General features: G+C 41.3%; 1 protein-coding gene across 2 annotated transcripts in view; it reads right to left on the reverse strand.

The window, feature by feature from the left end:
- shisal1b (shisa like 1b) overlaps positions 1-8798 on the reverse strand; it is a 34652-nt gene extending 25854 nt beyond the window's left edge. For both annotated transcript variants that reach the window (XM_070831067.1, XM_070831066.1), the window contains exon 1: positions 8545-8798. The gene's annotated coding sequence lies outside the window, so the exon portion shown is untranslated. The remainder of the gene's footprint in view (positions 1-8544) is intronic.
- Positions 8799-16577: the final 7779 nt, after the last annotated feature.

The following is a 16577-nucleotide window of genomic DNA, read 5'->3' on the forward strand; positions in this document are numbered from 1 at the left end:
GGTCACCGAGGGCAGCAGTCACAGGCAACCTCACGCTGTACTGCCAAGAATACCTCAAATGAGAACGGATAATACTCCACGCTGCTCCACATCCAAACACTAATGGTGTTTTGGCAGCCGGTTTATATGGCTTGTTAGAAAAACCCCTAAAATGCAAGGAACTGTTTGTGGGCCTTTCCAGCAATCATTATTGGAAGTGTTGGATGACTGGCCATCGTAGTGGGATTGCACCTCATTAATGAGGCCGTCCTGGTTTTGACCCACAGAGAATGAACTCAGCTCGGTTTGCATATGTTTGGCGGATCTTCTGTGAATAATAACTTCCTATTATGTCCTGAAATGCTCTCTGACTGCAAGTGAGGTCAACTCTTAGCTCTTATACTATAACTTTGTGCTAAATGCCCTGATGTCTGTACTAAAAAGGTTCTGTACAGCTGACTTTCTTTAACTCCGGAATGAATTTTTTTTATTATTCAAAATGAACAATAGCAGACTTACCTGCTGCTATTCACTGATAATATGTGGACATGATTATGGTGTCTATTTAAATTATTAGTCATTATTGGAGAGAGGGATTATAGTGAGCCATTATATTACATGGTGAGTCATAAATTACAGTAATTTGAGGCCATTATGTGTCATGGACTATAGTGAGTCACATTTAATACACATTTTCTCTCTCAGAACAGTGAGCACTTACATTTGGCGCTGCAATATAGACAAATATTCAAACACACATGCACATACCTTACAGTGGAGTTTACACACCCTGTAATGGGGATTCTCTGATGTGGTGGTTGATTTAAGAGACAAAAGCATCCGCAGACACACACGGCTTTTATCCACATTCAGAACAGAAATGATGCATTGTTTAGAGTGAGGACAACAAGCCCCAGAGATTTGTACATAATTGCGACTGGCTCAGAGGTCGTTGATCAGACCCTTTCGGTGGAAGATGTATTGTTATGTTTTTTGTAGTTCATACTACAAGTCAAGTCCCTCAGAGTATAATGTGAATATGGCTTAACTATCAAAACGAGACAAAGGCCCACTAACTATTTTTACACTCCCTACTGCATGTCACTAACCGGATGCACCAGATGGTTTGTTACACAGAACCATCTGGGAAGTCATGTGTAGAAACTGTTTAAAAAGATACTTGACATGTGATTGGATAATCTGTCTATCACCATCTAACACAGATTAACGTCAACCTATCAGATCAACGAATCATGTAACTTAGTTAAAGCTAAGTGCCGGTCTTCACTCTTCTTTCAATGAAGAAATACTCTCCAGTTCAGATGGAACTGATGCTTTAGCAACACCTGCACTGACTTCCTTAGGAGCTGCCATCGCTGTTTTCAAACAAACGGTTGCTTCTCGCTGTCGTCAGCCCTGCCCGCACTCACGCTGACCATCAAAACCACCACAACTCATAACATGGCGCCTGGAAAGATGGATATTCGCTTGAGAATTCAGCTGCCTCGCAAATAAGTATCTGACAGTCTTCAACAGTAAATGGAGTTGACTCAGATGTCAAAATTGACCCTCCATTCTTGAATCAGCTATAAGTGATATTTTTATAATAATGCGTATTAGATTGCACTATCTTCTGAATCTGTGGCTTCCCTCAGCTTTACAGAGCTTCATAAAGAGTTTCAGCTCAGTGTTTAGTAGTCTGGCCTAAATTTTACTACTTTAGTTCAATCTCACTGCTGTAACTTGCTGCAGCAGGCAGCTGTTTTTAGTGGAAAAGCTCTAAAAGCCCTCTGTACACTTTCTGTTAAGCACCAAACAACACACAGATAAAATTAGCAACTAGCTGGTAAACATAGTGGAGCATTTAGCAGCTAAAGAGCCAGATATTTCCCTCAGGAGTAGACCAAAGACAGAGCTAAGAAGGCCTGGATTTTAGGCTATTACATTATTTTGCTGTTCCTGAAGATCAAGAACGACATTTCATGCTTAGAAAGCATTTTTCATTCATCATCTATTCAGGAAAACTAGAAAACCTGGAAAAAATGCCCAGCACACAAATCTCATGACACAATGACTGAGTTTGACACAAGATAAAGACACTTAAATCAAATAATTACAAGAATAAATGGAGCATCTTAAACGCTAATCCAGCGGTTGAGTGCCCAGCTGTTCCTTATGTCCTCTCACTTGCCACTTCTTGTTGACACAGTAGATGCATTTAAGCTGCTACCTCAACATACTGCTTTTATCTGGTGATAAAAGCTTTTTCTCTTCCTTGCAAGGCTGAGCCAAAGTGACAGAGGCTCTGCTGCACCTCCGGCCCTGTAATCAACAGCTAGTGTCTGACATCGATGTTTAACCCTTCGTCCACTCCCACGCGTCTCCACTGTCACTCACATCTGCTCTTTCCCTGCAACACCTCAGTGAGGGAGGTCAGTCGGACATATGGCTTTATATGGAGCTGCTGAGAGCAGAAAATTTCAGTAAGTGTAGTCTGCTTTGAAGATTTGAATGAAGACACACAGTTTATCTTGTCTTTACTGTGTATATCATGCATATAGTCAAGAAGTCATTCTGCATAAGTCCTTTAAGTGTTGATACTATTGATACATATTGATCAGGGTTTTTTAACAGTGTTTAAACATTCTGGTATTAATACTGTATTTTACTTTAAGTGAATGAATACGTGAAGCATATGCACAAAAGTAAAGCATATTACCATGAGCAGCACCTTTAGCACCTTAAAATGTCTTAAAAAGCAGTAAATTAATTTATCTAATGAAAATGGAAGACAATGGAAGTAGGTAGGAAGATTAGTAATATCTATTTTTCGATAAAATTACAGAATGCCTCTTGCATTAATGTCTTGCAGATCAGGATAGCGGAAACAACAGCACTCACATTCTGTTGGCAGCTGGGATGCTAAGAGCAGATCCACTGTACAGTGGACGACACGGGGAAGTGCAGATTCAATGAAAATGGCTATTCAATGAAGATTTTGTGGCATGGCTGAAACGGGTGCAAGGGAATGTGTAAGAGGCACAGTGTATTTTGTGCAAGAAGTGTTTCAAATTCGGCACAATAGAAATCAAGAAAGTGGAATCCCACATGTACAGAGTGAGAATGAGACACACAGAACTGCCAAGACCCCCATGAAGTAACTGATTTAGTTTTTTCTTTAATTTTGGTTATTGTAAAAATTAGCCTTAATTCTCATTCCACGAGGCAAAAGAGACTTAAAGCTGTAGGAACCCGAAGTAGGCCATATTTCAACAGAGATTTATATTTGTTCTTAGATGTGACAAAGAAGCACAAGAATAATGTTAACATTACAAGTGTCCACTCACTACTTGTCACATACAACACTGATGTATGAGGTGATACAGTGGAACAAGTTAACTGGAGGTTAAACACAAGTCGAAGAGGAGGTCATGTGGAAAAGCTGCTCTGGTCACAGGTCAGACTCTGGTTCACCAAATAATGAGGATTGATGGGGTCAATAACAAAGGGGTCATGCATAAAGATTTAAAAGTCAATATGTCAATATTGTGGATATGCTCGGAGTTTTCTCTTCATCACCCTTGAGAAAAGACTCCTGACCGTCCTTCCTTAAATATGGCTGTTAATGAACTGATTATATTGAAACAAGTACAATATACAGATGGAGCTTAATAATTCATAGATCGCATTAACAATAAGCAGCAATACTCATTTGCATAATGGTTAAAAAAAAAAAGATATTTTTTTCCTCTCGTGAATGATCATTTATGTGTGATTTAACTAGCTCAGCTGGATCAATAGGACAAAAGCCTCGGAGTCTTCAGAGAATCGCGGTTATGTTTCTTCCTTTTTGTGTTGACCACACACACACACACACACACACACACACACACACACGCACACACGCACACACACACACACACACAGGCATAGCAAACAGTGCATTAATATTCAAAACAGCCACTGGGTGAACCTGTGTATGAATTTCAACAGCTTGTTTGTTATTTGATTATTTCTTCAGCCTCTAATTTCTGTAACGGAAAAGGCGGAAATGCCTTCCTGCCAATAAAAAAAAATAAATAAAAAATACCACCACCCCCGAAAGAAACTACAGCTACAAAGCTCAAAGTAATGTACATGTGCACATTGAGACAGATATGGTGAAAACATTTAATAGGCTGTTTTATTGGCTGCAGACTAGCAGAGAGTAAAAAGACTTGTGTGTTACAGCGCACCCAAAGGGGTCAGGATGCATGGAGTTACCACGTGGAGCGGGCTACTGATATTAGCATTGACAGTATAATGGGACAAAGTGCTAGCTGGCTTTCTGCCCCGGGCATCTAATGGTTACAGCATTGAAGTACACGGGGGCCACATGGAGGGAGAGCGCTTACAGCTGATGAGCAGAGACAGTGCGTGTTTGTTTGTATGTATGTGTGTGTGTGTGTGTGTGTGTGTGTGTGTGTGTGTGTGTGTGATTGGCTCTACAGAGCTCTGCTAGATTATCATCTGTTCAGTGGAATCTGATACAGAGGGGAAGCTGGCATCAAAGGCAATGTCAACGCTTCACCAAGAAACCTGCTTCTGTCAGCTTCTCTCTCGCTCGCTCGCTCACTCACACACACATAACTACAGACACACTTATATTCTCAGCTACACAGCTGTAAAGACATGCACATGCATACTGTACTGCACTCTTGCAAACTCTGCCTATTTCTAACAAGCACACAAACACACATTCATGTGGAGATGAATGCAAATTAAAGCAAACACATAAACACACACACACACACACACATAGAAGATCTAAGCCGCGGGCAGGGGACCTCAGTGTGAACCCTCAGGAGAGAGATGTAATGATGACAGACAGACCAAATGAAAATGAATGCAGAGTTTTCTGCACTGCAGATTGGAAAACAAGAGACTTCTGTGCACATGCTGCTGTTTATTTTGGGTTGGAGAATGTCATTATTTGACTGCCATTGCAGCTGTTGGTGTTATTAATGAGTTATACTGTTAGTTGAAAACTGTTCAATGTGACTTTTTTGAGGGAGGTGGGAATCCAGCGCACTTGGGGGGGGGGAGTCAGATAAAAGGTGTTCAGATGTACAAACAGAGGCGTCTCGGTGCTGCACAGCTTTTTAGCTGAGTTGGATCTCTTTTAAAATACAACTAAAAGATAGTACTCTAAAGAGCATGCAACCCTAAAATCAACATTAGAAGACATATTTCAAAGCCTTCAGGTGCTTCTCACTGGCTGTTTATTCTGAAAGTTTGAGCTATTCAAGACAATATCTTACAATGAATACTTTTTCCAAACTCAGGTTCAAACCAAGACACTTTGTTTGAGTCCACCTGAACTAGGTGGTCTGAGGTTGGCTCGAGTTAAACTATGGTACTGTACATGACGGTTAACTTTTTTGAACTAAAAATCAGGTTAATCAATAACGATCAGCCGCTACATGCGGGTGCGCTCTCTTTAGCCGGACGCATGGATGGTGCCCCGTCCGCCCATAGATTGTTCTACATTTTACACGTGAAAGTCAAACAGGTGCCGATGCGGTTTGCAGCTGCGCTTTGATAAGAAAAGCATTATGCAAATGAACTGCAGGTCAGAACAACCATAAAAGTGCCAAAGCAAACAAGCTTAGCAAAAGGTTACAAGGAGAGGAGACAATCAGACTCGCGGGTTTGTTGCTCAGTCATTAATTCATTCGTTCATGATTAGCTTGTCTGCCCCTTATGCCCATTAAGAGGTAAGGCAGAGGTGAAACACAACACCGGGTCCATTCACTTTCAGCCTGCCTCCTCTGCAGTAATTCTGACCTGAGTGGAGTTTCTCTGTCCCTCTGTGTATTTCTGTTCATTTAGATTATGGATGGCTTGTTTGCACTTTTTATTTTTCTCTTTTCAGATTTCAGTGGGTGTGAGAAGGCAAAAGGCAAATGTTTATATAAGTTTTATAACTGAGTTAAAAATAATCAATGGTGAAATGCAGAGTGAAATTGTTGCTGTACACACGTGATAAAGAGCTGGTCCAGTGGTTCTCCATTATTCCTTATGTCTCATACAAATTTAGTGGGATGCGAGTGTTTATTAGGTAATTAGCTTTCTGTCTTTTACATTGGAGACATTTGAGAATATACAGTCATATGGCTGATACAATGTTAAATTCCCAGTCAAAAACTGTCTGTTTGTGTGTGATAAACTGGGGACACACTACAATCTCACCCTGACCACAGGTAGAAACAGAGTTTCAGTTTGTGCTCACCCCTAAATAACCTACTCTGTCTGCACTCTGATACGTCTAGATATATGGCTGGATTAGGTGTGCAGGGATGATAGTTTAACAGAAAATGCCGCCTGGTATAGCTGAGAGTTTTTTTTTTTTGCCTCATCTGGTCTGTGATAAGAACCACCACCCGTGAGATGACGATAGCGCAGTTGTATTAATTTCAGCTCCGCGCCTCTGACTTTTATGTTTGAGATTCAGGCACCAAAAACTCTTCCTCTGCCAAAAGACTGTCTGCCTCTGGTGCCGCCAGCTACTCTGCAGTTTCAACACCAGTTTGATCATCTGTTCTGAATTTGAAATGCTCCTCACTCAAAATTTTCACCTTGAGGGCTTCTGCCAAGCCACTGGTCACGACGCTTCTCCCTGCGCCACCTCCCCTGGTGTGTATGTGCATGTGTGTGTGTGTGTGTGTTATGGGCCTGCTGTGTGTCTTATTCTGCCTTTATGCATGTGCATGTGTGCATATGCCTGGGGGGAATGTGAGTGCATGTACTGTACGGTCAAGTTAATGTGTGCAGCAAGCAGACATTAGCACCCTCTCAATGTCAATGACTCCTCCTAGTAGGGAAAGTCAGCGAGCCACTGATGGACTCACTATAACTGTCCCTGTGAGGCAGCTCTGGGACAAGGTGACACAGGAAACAGCCCTCTACTGATGACGGATGGCCAGACCCAGCTGTCCTGACCTCACTTATGTACGGCCACTTCTATAGAGGTGACTATGTGACAAAAACAGTCCAAACTAAACACAAAGAGTGGGTAGTCACAGCAATAATCTACTGCTGAATGATCCTTTTAAAAGCAAATTCTTCACTTTAGAGGTTTTTGTATAAACACATCCTGCTGAGTGTGGACCAACACTTTGCTGTCACAGGAATGAATGGACGGTAAGGCTTAGGCTTATACAATATCTCTCCTTTCATGTCAAAACACACACAGTTCAGAATAATTGCCCTGTGAGTCTCCGCCTGTGTTTACACTGAGAACACGATACTCTCTGTTCCCCATCCTTTACTTTAATACATTTTAATCGAATTGCCCCTCCACCCAATAGTGAATCTTTGAAAAAAACTTCACCGTCCTAAGCCTGCATCAGATGCCTTTGTTACCAGGAGCCAGAGGCCAACTTCAGCATCTCTAGGCAGAGTTATCGTATCCATGCTGAGAAATGGCTGAAAAGGCTTTGTGACAAATAGCGTGCAGAATAGATCTTTATTGGTTTCAGAATTTTCTGTAAATAAATACAGCCTGAACAAAGGTAGAGTCCTTCGGGAGCTAATTTATTTCATAAATTACACAACTGCTCATCCATTCATTACGGAAATTGCACACCAGTTCATCCAGGTATCACAATATTTCAAAGGGGCCATGATGTTTTTAATGAATTTTCCCTATACTCCCATTGTCTGACTAGTTTGAAATGTGAATAATTTCTTCCACTTGTGGTAATTTCCGTGGGGGCTCACTTAGAAGACTCACGATTAATACACACCAGCGAGACCATCATACATGTGCATGCATGAACACATGCAGCCACACACAGAGCACACAAACACACTTTACATGCACATACACTTGCAGCACACACACTCGAACAATGTTCACTGTCATGCACAATAATAAAAGCTCACAACTGCTGCCCCTGGGCCAGTTTTCATGCAGACACAGAGGGAAGAGCCGGGTTTTTCACAGAGGAGCAGGCTTTTGTGTCAATGAACAAAGGGAATCTCCTTCCTCCTCTGTTCCCCTCTCCCCTAAATCCTATCATGTGCCACCATTCTCCCGCATGCCTGTTTCCAAGTTACCGGCAGCATCGGCTGCCAATCTCGCTTAATTGCCTCCTGTGTAAAGTGACGGCTCAGGAGCGGCGATGAGAGCGAGCTGTCCTCGCCTTTTCCTGCAGCTCATTCACTGCTCCTTCATCAAAGGAGAGACTCCACCTGAGAATCACACTGTGCACCTTTGGGAAATTACACAGTTGTGTGGACCTAGAGTGAAACTTCAGTAGCCACTCTGGAGACTTACTGTATGAAAAAAAAAATGATCTCGAATCGTTTTAATTTTGAGAAAGAAACTGTTCTTAATTTAGAAAACTGCTCTGTGAGGACATCTAATTCCAACCTTAATGCACACCAAGAGATAGAAAGCACATGGATATGAACCGCTTTGAATAGAAAATATCTCTTAGAGATAACAAAGTAAAGAACAGCAGGTAAAACAATAACAGCAGGCAGTGTTTGCTTAAACGATAAGCAGCTTTCCTCACTAACCTTGCTCGAGCATGTAGAAAAAGAGGAAATCTCGTTCACTCCCGCTCACAGAATTCAACACCCTGTTGCTCCTTGTTTCCTCTTCCTTTGTTGCCTCTTCCTCACAAATAGATCCTCCTCATCCTCGGGACCGGGGCTGGAATTAACAGCTCATGAGGGAAGCCAGGCGGAAGAGAAAGAAAACACAGCAGAGAAGAAAAGAAACACACTCTTCTCGCCCCTGAGTCCTCCTTGGCAGTGTTATCCCCATCCGTCAGAGCACAGCGACTGAGAGTGTGTGTGTGTGAGAGAGAGAGAGAGAGAGAGAGAGAGGAAGAGAGATGAAACGATACTGAGTAAGTGGGCGAGTGAGAGAGAAAGGGAGAGAGGGAGGGAGAGGGAGCTCGTGTGTATGCACTGGAGGGTGATCCTCTATACTGTATGTGCTCCTGTTTATCTCTCTGTCAGTCTTCTCTGCATGCATTCCTTCCTGACAGAAGCCACAAGGTCAGTAGCTTTTACAGTAACGAGACTGGGTTTCCTCTTGAGGGAAAAAGACTTCCTGTTAGTTCTCCGCTCAACTTCCCTCATGACTGAAATCCCCCTACATTTTATGCTTTTTAAAATCCTCTCTCTCCTGCTTTCTCTCTCTCTCTCTTGCAAACACAATCTCGCTCTCTTTTCCTGTCTCCTCACTTATTAGAATCCTAGTGAGAGTAAATCTAATCTCTCCCTCTGCCCTGCCCGTCCAGAGGTTATCCCACTGACAAGGAATGTGCTGCAATTTAATTTCGGATACACACAATGCGAACAAATAAACAAACAAACAGGGCGGTCATCAGCTTATTTACTTGATACAGCGGCAATGTAAATGTGTAAGGAATAAAAATGCACAGTAAATTCACAGAGTGTATGTAAAGCTGCATGGTTTGTACACACAGGAAAAAGTGTAATCATGTAGCAAGTCACACACATGCATCACCTGATACTGCTCTGCTCTGAAAGTATTTGGTTAATGAAAGTAAAAGAAAAAATATATACCATTAGTATCAGCAGTCCCTCATTGGTGAGGCAAAGCTAACTTAGAAGCCTTATCTACAGTGTACAGCTGGAATTGGAACTGATTTGAAGCTTTTCTTTGTCATACATGTTTGAAACAAGCAATCTGAACATGTCGCCTGATGGGTGTTTTTCACTACACTGTGATATATTATATACACAACAATTAGTCAGTTATTTGAGAAGATAATTGTCAGATTAAAGAGTGGGGAAAAAATGCCATTTGCAGGCCTACTTTAATGCCCTACTCAGACAATTTAGAGGAAATTAATTGATGGAAGTAATTTGTCGAGTAAAAGTTCTTGAATTCTCGCCGCTTCCAGCTTCTTAAACGTAAGGATTTACTGCCTTTCTGTTTGACATCACAGGAAACTGGATATCATTGAGGTCTGACTGACTCTCTGTGTTCAACCTTTTCAGAGCTGGTAGTTGGTCAGAATAAAATCAAAACTATCCAAAATGTCTTTAAAACTGAACGGAAATGTTCATAAAGCCCCGCTTTATGGCTCTGAACAGTGCGCTGGGGGGAACGGTTGGTTTTGTAACATTTACAGGCATAAAGTCAAACCAGTATTGTCACTGGTGACTTGGTCTTGCAAGTGTCAGCACAGCCTGTGAGTATGGAACACGCTGTCTCTGTGATACTCTGCCTTTCTTCTCTGCTCTGCTGATTCCTGATGTGACCTGGCAGCCAGAGAGTGCAAGTGTCTCCCCTGAGTACAGTGCATACTTGGGTCAATATGCATATGAAGGGGTCGATCAATCAGGTCTCACACATCAGTGAAAGGTGATTCAGGGGCCAACCTGACAGCTTCCTCAATTATGTTGATGAAGTGACAAAATGTCATGAGTCACACAGACAGGCACGCACACCACAGGCAAAGTGACAGAAATCCTCAGTCACACCACAGATGAAGTGATAAAAAATCTCTCTGGAGTGGGGAAATGGAGAGTGTGAACATATGGCAATGTCATCTTGACGCTGCACGTTCGCCCGGTCGCAGGGTGAGCAAGAGGTGCTCCCGTGGAGCACTGTGGGTATTGTGACGTCTCGGCTGGCGGGTAATGCTCCAAGACACATTGCCACATGCAGCAGGAGGAGGGAACTGTGTAAAGGACTAGGATGGGCCGAGGGAGGCCTCAGGCAGGTTGTGTGGGGATTGGGCTGTATGATGTTAAGCCAGGTGGAAATATGCACAGGAGCGATATAATGTTTCCTTGGAGTGTGTGCTTGTGTGTCTGATTGTGGGCTTTTTTTTTTTTTTCTTGGAGGACATAACTGTAACTACTCATTGCTAGACATTTCCGATCCAGCACAATCATCCACATGCCATCTTTTGTGCCGTTCTCCCTTTGTGACCAACATTCAGTGCAAATACAAACACTTAGCAAGTGAGATAGCCGTCCGAAATCAGTTTTGCATGTGAAGCAAAACCTATAAATGTGAAAATAAACATGAAACCATCACAAAACCATAAAAGATCATTTTATTTGTCACAGATGAGAGCTGTGATGAAATTCTTGCCAGGATTGCTGTTTTTTCTACAGATAGCTCACCCACAGTGCCAGATAGTAAATATTACACATTTCCCTTACAACTCTTATGAAATATTGAGTGGCTTGAAATGTACTCAGGAAATGAGGTCATGATAAATGAATGCAAAGCAGGGAAGCTGCGCTGACTGTCTGCTGGCGGCACTTAGTCACAAAACAATGCCTCATATAACTGTATACAAGAAGCCAAGTATACTGATGTCTGTCATACTGTAAATACATCAGTTGTTCTTCCGGTGGCTGGCAAAGCTGGGAGGTTCACCTCCAGGTGTTTGCCCTCTGTGGCGACTGGTGAGTAGAGTGAGTTTGTCAGTGGCTGTGCTGAAGTGCATTGTTGTATTCATGACAAGCTCCTTGCTTGAATTGTCTTCCACGCAGCTGGGCTCATCAATTATACAAGCATGTGAGCATGGAAGTGTTCATCACCTTTTTCATTACCTGTGCCTCCTTACTCCAGTTCCCTTTTCTTTTTCTGTTAAATGTCCCTCCCTCCTCTGAGCGGTTCAGCTGATAGGAGTTATTCTGTCTGCTGTGGCCTTTCCGCCTTTTCGCCAAGCTCCGGGAGATTTCTTTGAATCTTTTTAGGAGGCTCTATAAATGTTGAGGATCAGCTTACACGGTCCACCATTAAACCTGCAGGCTATTTGATACAGATGTGACTTTCAGTCTTCAAAAAATGAGATTTCGGCTTAGTTCTGTATTATATGGTCCAAGTGTAAGGAGGTGGCTTTTGAAAAGGCTTGACTGTGTTTTTTTTTTTCCCTCTCTGAGATCCCTTTTCTTCCTACAGCAGAGGTCTCTGGAGCTGGGTTACCTTCTATTGTGGTGGTGGCTTTAAGCTGAATTTAGGCTCTGATGCAAAATGTAGTCCAGCAATGAATTAGTGTCCTGCAGCTGATGCTTTGTGGTCCCATGGCAATAAAGTGAGTGAATGTTGTTGTCAAGCTTTTCTCAGGGGCCCCGCTTAAGCGCACTAGATAGAGGTCAGAGGAGGCATTGGGAATTATGCAAATCCCTGCAAGTCATTGCATGTCCTCTGGTCTTTAGATGGATGCTGCTAATAGAAGCTTGCATCCTGCTGCTTTCTAATAACTTGACCAATATTCAATGCCATTTTTGGTTCTTTGCTTTGGTTAAATTCAAAGGTCAGGAAGGAAGAAGAAAAGTTAATTCAGCAATTCAAAAGGAGATTTTGCCACTTTTTGTGGATATCCAATCAGTGTTGATGGTAAATGGAGTCCACTGAAGCAATTAATACCTCAGTGCATGTTAATTTGACCGAGAACAGTGAGTTGTCCGTTCGCGGAGCTGTGTCAGCAGTGCCTGCATTTACCACAATGAATTGCACCAAGCATTTGACTCCCAACCAAATCCTCTCGGCTCAAATCTCTCTCGGGGTTAGCGCCAGCCACAGACAGCTAAAAGAAAAGCCCAAAAGCAAGACTCACCAATAACCCAAGCTAAACTTCACTGCAGCAGAGCAGGCTCATCAGTCTTGCCGACAGAGCCTGTAGTTCTTCCTGGTCACCAATGATACAAAAGACGGGGTCGGTGACCAGGACGTACAACTGATTTTGCAGCAGGAGAACTCAGTTTCCTTTGTCAATGTAGCACACACTGAGTTATTTAGTTATTCAATTAACTGCATTTACCAACAACACTGGTTGAACATCCACATAAAATATAACAAAATTCTCTTTAATTCCTCAAATGAGCTGTTACTTGTACAAGTATGAGAAGTGGGCCGCCACCAGCAGGGGAACTGGTGAGGGACAACCCCCCACCCCTTCATGTGATTGTCACATGCTGCTGCTGACAGTCTTTTACGAAAAAATAAATAAATGAAAAGATCACATCAGCTCTCTGTTCTCCAATCCCCTAATGGGTGGCTATCCGCATGCTTTCCCTCTGTCAGGAAAGTGTGTTCTCCTAATTGCCTCGAAGGTAGTGTTGCTTGTTACAAAGCTGTAAACCCCATCTTGAAAGCAATGGGGTGTCACTTAACTTAAACAATTACAAGATTCAATCATAAACTGCTCAGCCATCTGAAAAATATTAGGATAATCATTTTTTCCTCCTCCAAAAACAAACAAACCCAGTGAACACACTAATATGCTGAACAAGCGATAGCTTTTATGGCTTTTTTTTTTTCTCTTTGAATGCTTGTTATTCTGAGCTGAGCAGCCACATTTCTCACCAAAATCAATGTCTGGAGAGAGCAAAGTGAGATTTTATACATATTTACACACACTGAAATTCGTTTTCATTATTGCTGAATATAACTTTAAACGGAATTTTTAGATCAAATTATCATTTGGTGGATGGATTTTATGAGGTTCTGCTGGAGTCAGGAGTAAAATCTCAGTCAAGTTTTCCTACTTTGAGCTTTTTTGACTGAGAAGAAGTGGAAAGGCTCTCTGACAGGTTTTGAGTCATACCTCCACTGTGTTTTCTTTTCTGTGAATCAGTCGTATGTCTAATCGATGCCATCTCCTACAGCATGAGAAGTGACAAATCAGTCGTGGCATCACTCTGAAATAGCTTTGCTCTCTAAGAGTCACTCTGTCTTAAACTTCAAACTTTTATAAATGTCATCACATTGCCGAGACTCAGGTCAGCTGCAGCGTTGCTTTATCTGTTCTACCATCACTTCGCCATCGCCACATAATAACTAACATTTGTGCTGTCACAACAGAGAACAACAAAAGCTCTGACTGTTCTTCCATCTGAGCACACTGAGATATTGTTCATTAGGGTAAAAACGATATTTGATAGAAATAAATAGACGATTTATTGATTAGCCAATCAACACAAAACATTTTCATAATGGATTTATCCTTCAGTAATTTATCATGAAAAAAAAAAAACACCTGTTGATCAAACAATACAATATATTCAAAATGTGTACTTCTGTGCTGGAAAATTATAATTGATATTTTTCATTTAATTCATTTGTCTGATATTCTAATCACATGGATGAATCATACGAACAATCGACAGATGAATCGATAATGACAATAAGTGGAAGTTGCAGCCCCTGATACTTGAACTGCTATTCATGTAAAGTATTTACGTTATGGACCTTACATATTAAATGGAAAAGTTGTCAGGAAATGGTCTGTAAAGTGTCAGAGTTACAGAGGTGACACAGATTGAGGAACCTTGCTGTGCTAAATGCTAAATGAGAAGGTTCAATTAAAAGAGTATATCGGTATATCTGATTTTTTAAAGGCAAAATGCAAAGAACTTAATTAATCTAAATTAATATGACCTCCAAAACAACCACCTTTACACTACATGCTGGTAACAATCGAATACTCCTGATTTATGAAAGTATGAATCCTAAATCTTAATGTGTATGCCGGCAGAGGCAAATCTTTTCTATACAACATACTCAAAAGATGAAGAGGCTGAGAGAAAAGCCAGGAGACACAGAGAAAGCTACATAAAATATTTACCAGCTGTCAATAGCTTATCTACTTTTTTCATCCCCGCCAGTGTGTAAACAAGAGAGCCTCAGAGCACCGTCACCTATCATGATACTTCAATCTGAGGCCACAGCGAGGAGAGCAGCTGTCAGTCAAACTGATAGAGACTGATGAAAGTGGAGGTCTATGTAAATTTTGTATGAGGTTTTTGGGGGAAAGCTTTCAAAATGAATTCAAGTGAATATCTGCAATGCTACTAATGTGAGAACCCAGTTTTGGATGAAACAAAACTGCAGTGCTTCTTTCTTCATGGTCACGGCCATGGTCATGGTCACCGTCACGGCCAAGACGTTGTTATCGCTGTCATAAAGCACTGGAATTACTTTTGTGTTTGTGAATAAAGATGACACATTATTACAACAATCCTCTTCTGAGATGAAGCTGCTTTTTGTGCATAGTTTAAAAGTTTTTCACCTGAAGAGAAACTGTGTCTTTCTTCAGTGATTGATGCCTTTCTTGTCGATTTACTGAGAAAACAATGCAAGGATTGTCAGCATTGAGATCAATTCCACTCTCTGCCGGACCCACTGGATGCAAAAGACTTTTTCCCTTTGTCTCATTTCTTTACAGAATCTTTAGTAAAATAAAGCAGCGTTTCAGGACAGAAGACAGTAAAAATGGCAATGACTGTAGTGTGACTTCTGAGCAGCAACTGCTTTTAAGATTCCTGCGATGGGTTTTCACTTAGTCATTGACAAAGTCATGCAGTAAGAAATAATAGGAGTCTGAAATCAGACAAAAAGATGTGAGATAAATGGGAATGATGTTGAACATTAAAATGTAGGGTTGACATTCACAGATGTTATTAGTGAGACATAGTATGCTGACCTCTCAACTTTTTGCCGCCAATTAAGTCCATTTAATGATAAATGGTTAGATTTCATACATTTGTTTTTAATTTTGCAAACTTCTACATGGCTCAACACAGGAAAGGAATAAAGTGAAACTCATTCAAGTGTCATCTTTTATGCACTTCAAGAACTTTCACCTCTAATGAGTCTTTTATTGCTCAGACTTCTGTACCGTGCCAACCCTACTGATAGCTTCAGCAATGTGGTGCTACAGATTAAAACCAGAGAAGCAGCATGAGAGAGATCATCCAAGACCATAAATTGAAATACAACTAATTCTGGCATTGATGCAAAAATGTTCAACAGCAACACTGAGCTGCAAATCTCTGTGGCGAGAGGCGTTTGTTATGTCTGCCCGAGCCAAATCGAACACACCTGGAAGTCTGGCTCCTTGTGTCTCAGATGGCGTTTCACAGCTCCCTGACTTGTCGACCCGGTGTGCTCTCTGAGAGGGAAAACAGAAGGAACATTTGATGAGATTAACTCATTTATTACATTTTGTCCACAGAGAGACATCCTCAAGCAGACACAAACAGCCAAATTGAACTGAGGGTCAGCAATGAGGATCTTCTTTATGTCTTGTAAGAAGTTTTTCTCCTGTCATTTACAATCATTTTTACTTTTAGATTCTCTTTTAGAATAATAATAATTAGTCTTTAGTCAAATAAAAACAAGTAACTACTCTCAGACACGCACTCCTGTATATTAATCTCACTGCAATTTAAACATGTCAGTCTCATGACTGAATATACTCTGTTCACTGTTAAGTAATACAGAAATCACAGGTTGGACAGAGTAGCATTTCTGTATGACCTAAAGTATGGCATAAGTCTGAATGGAATGCAGTCAGCTCAACGTAAAGGCTGCAGCAGCACAAGGTAAAACATACACACACACACAGAGACATTAAATAGGCCACGAGTCTTGTCTTGCCTTCTTAAACAAATATGTTATCTCAATTGTTGTCTCTTATGTACAAAAGTAAAAGATGCGCAAAAGCCAATTTAAAGTTAAAAAAACACAACCTTTTTACAATAACAATCTGGCCAACAGCCTGTAAATGTATTTTCAGTGTTCATTCAGTCCAACTGCGATGTTAAAT

This window comes from Pempheris klunzingeri, chromosome 5 (genome assembly GCF_042242105.1).
Source record: "Pempheris klunzingeri isolate RE-2024b chromosome 5, fPemKlu1.hap1, whole genome shotgun sequence".
Classification (NCBI taxonomy): Eukaryota; Metazoa; Chordata; class Actinopteri; order Acropomatiformes; family Pempheridae; genus Pempheris; species Pempheris klunzingeri.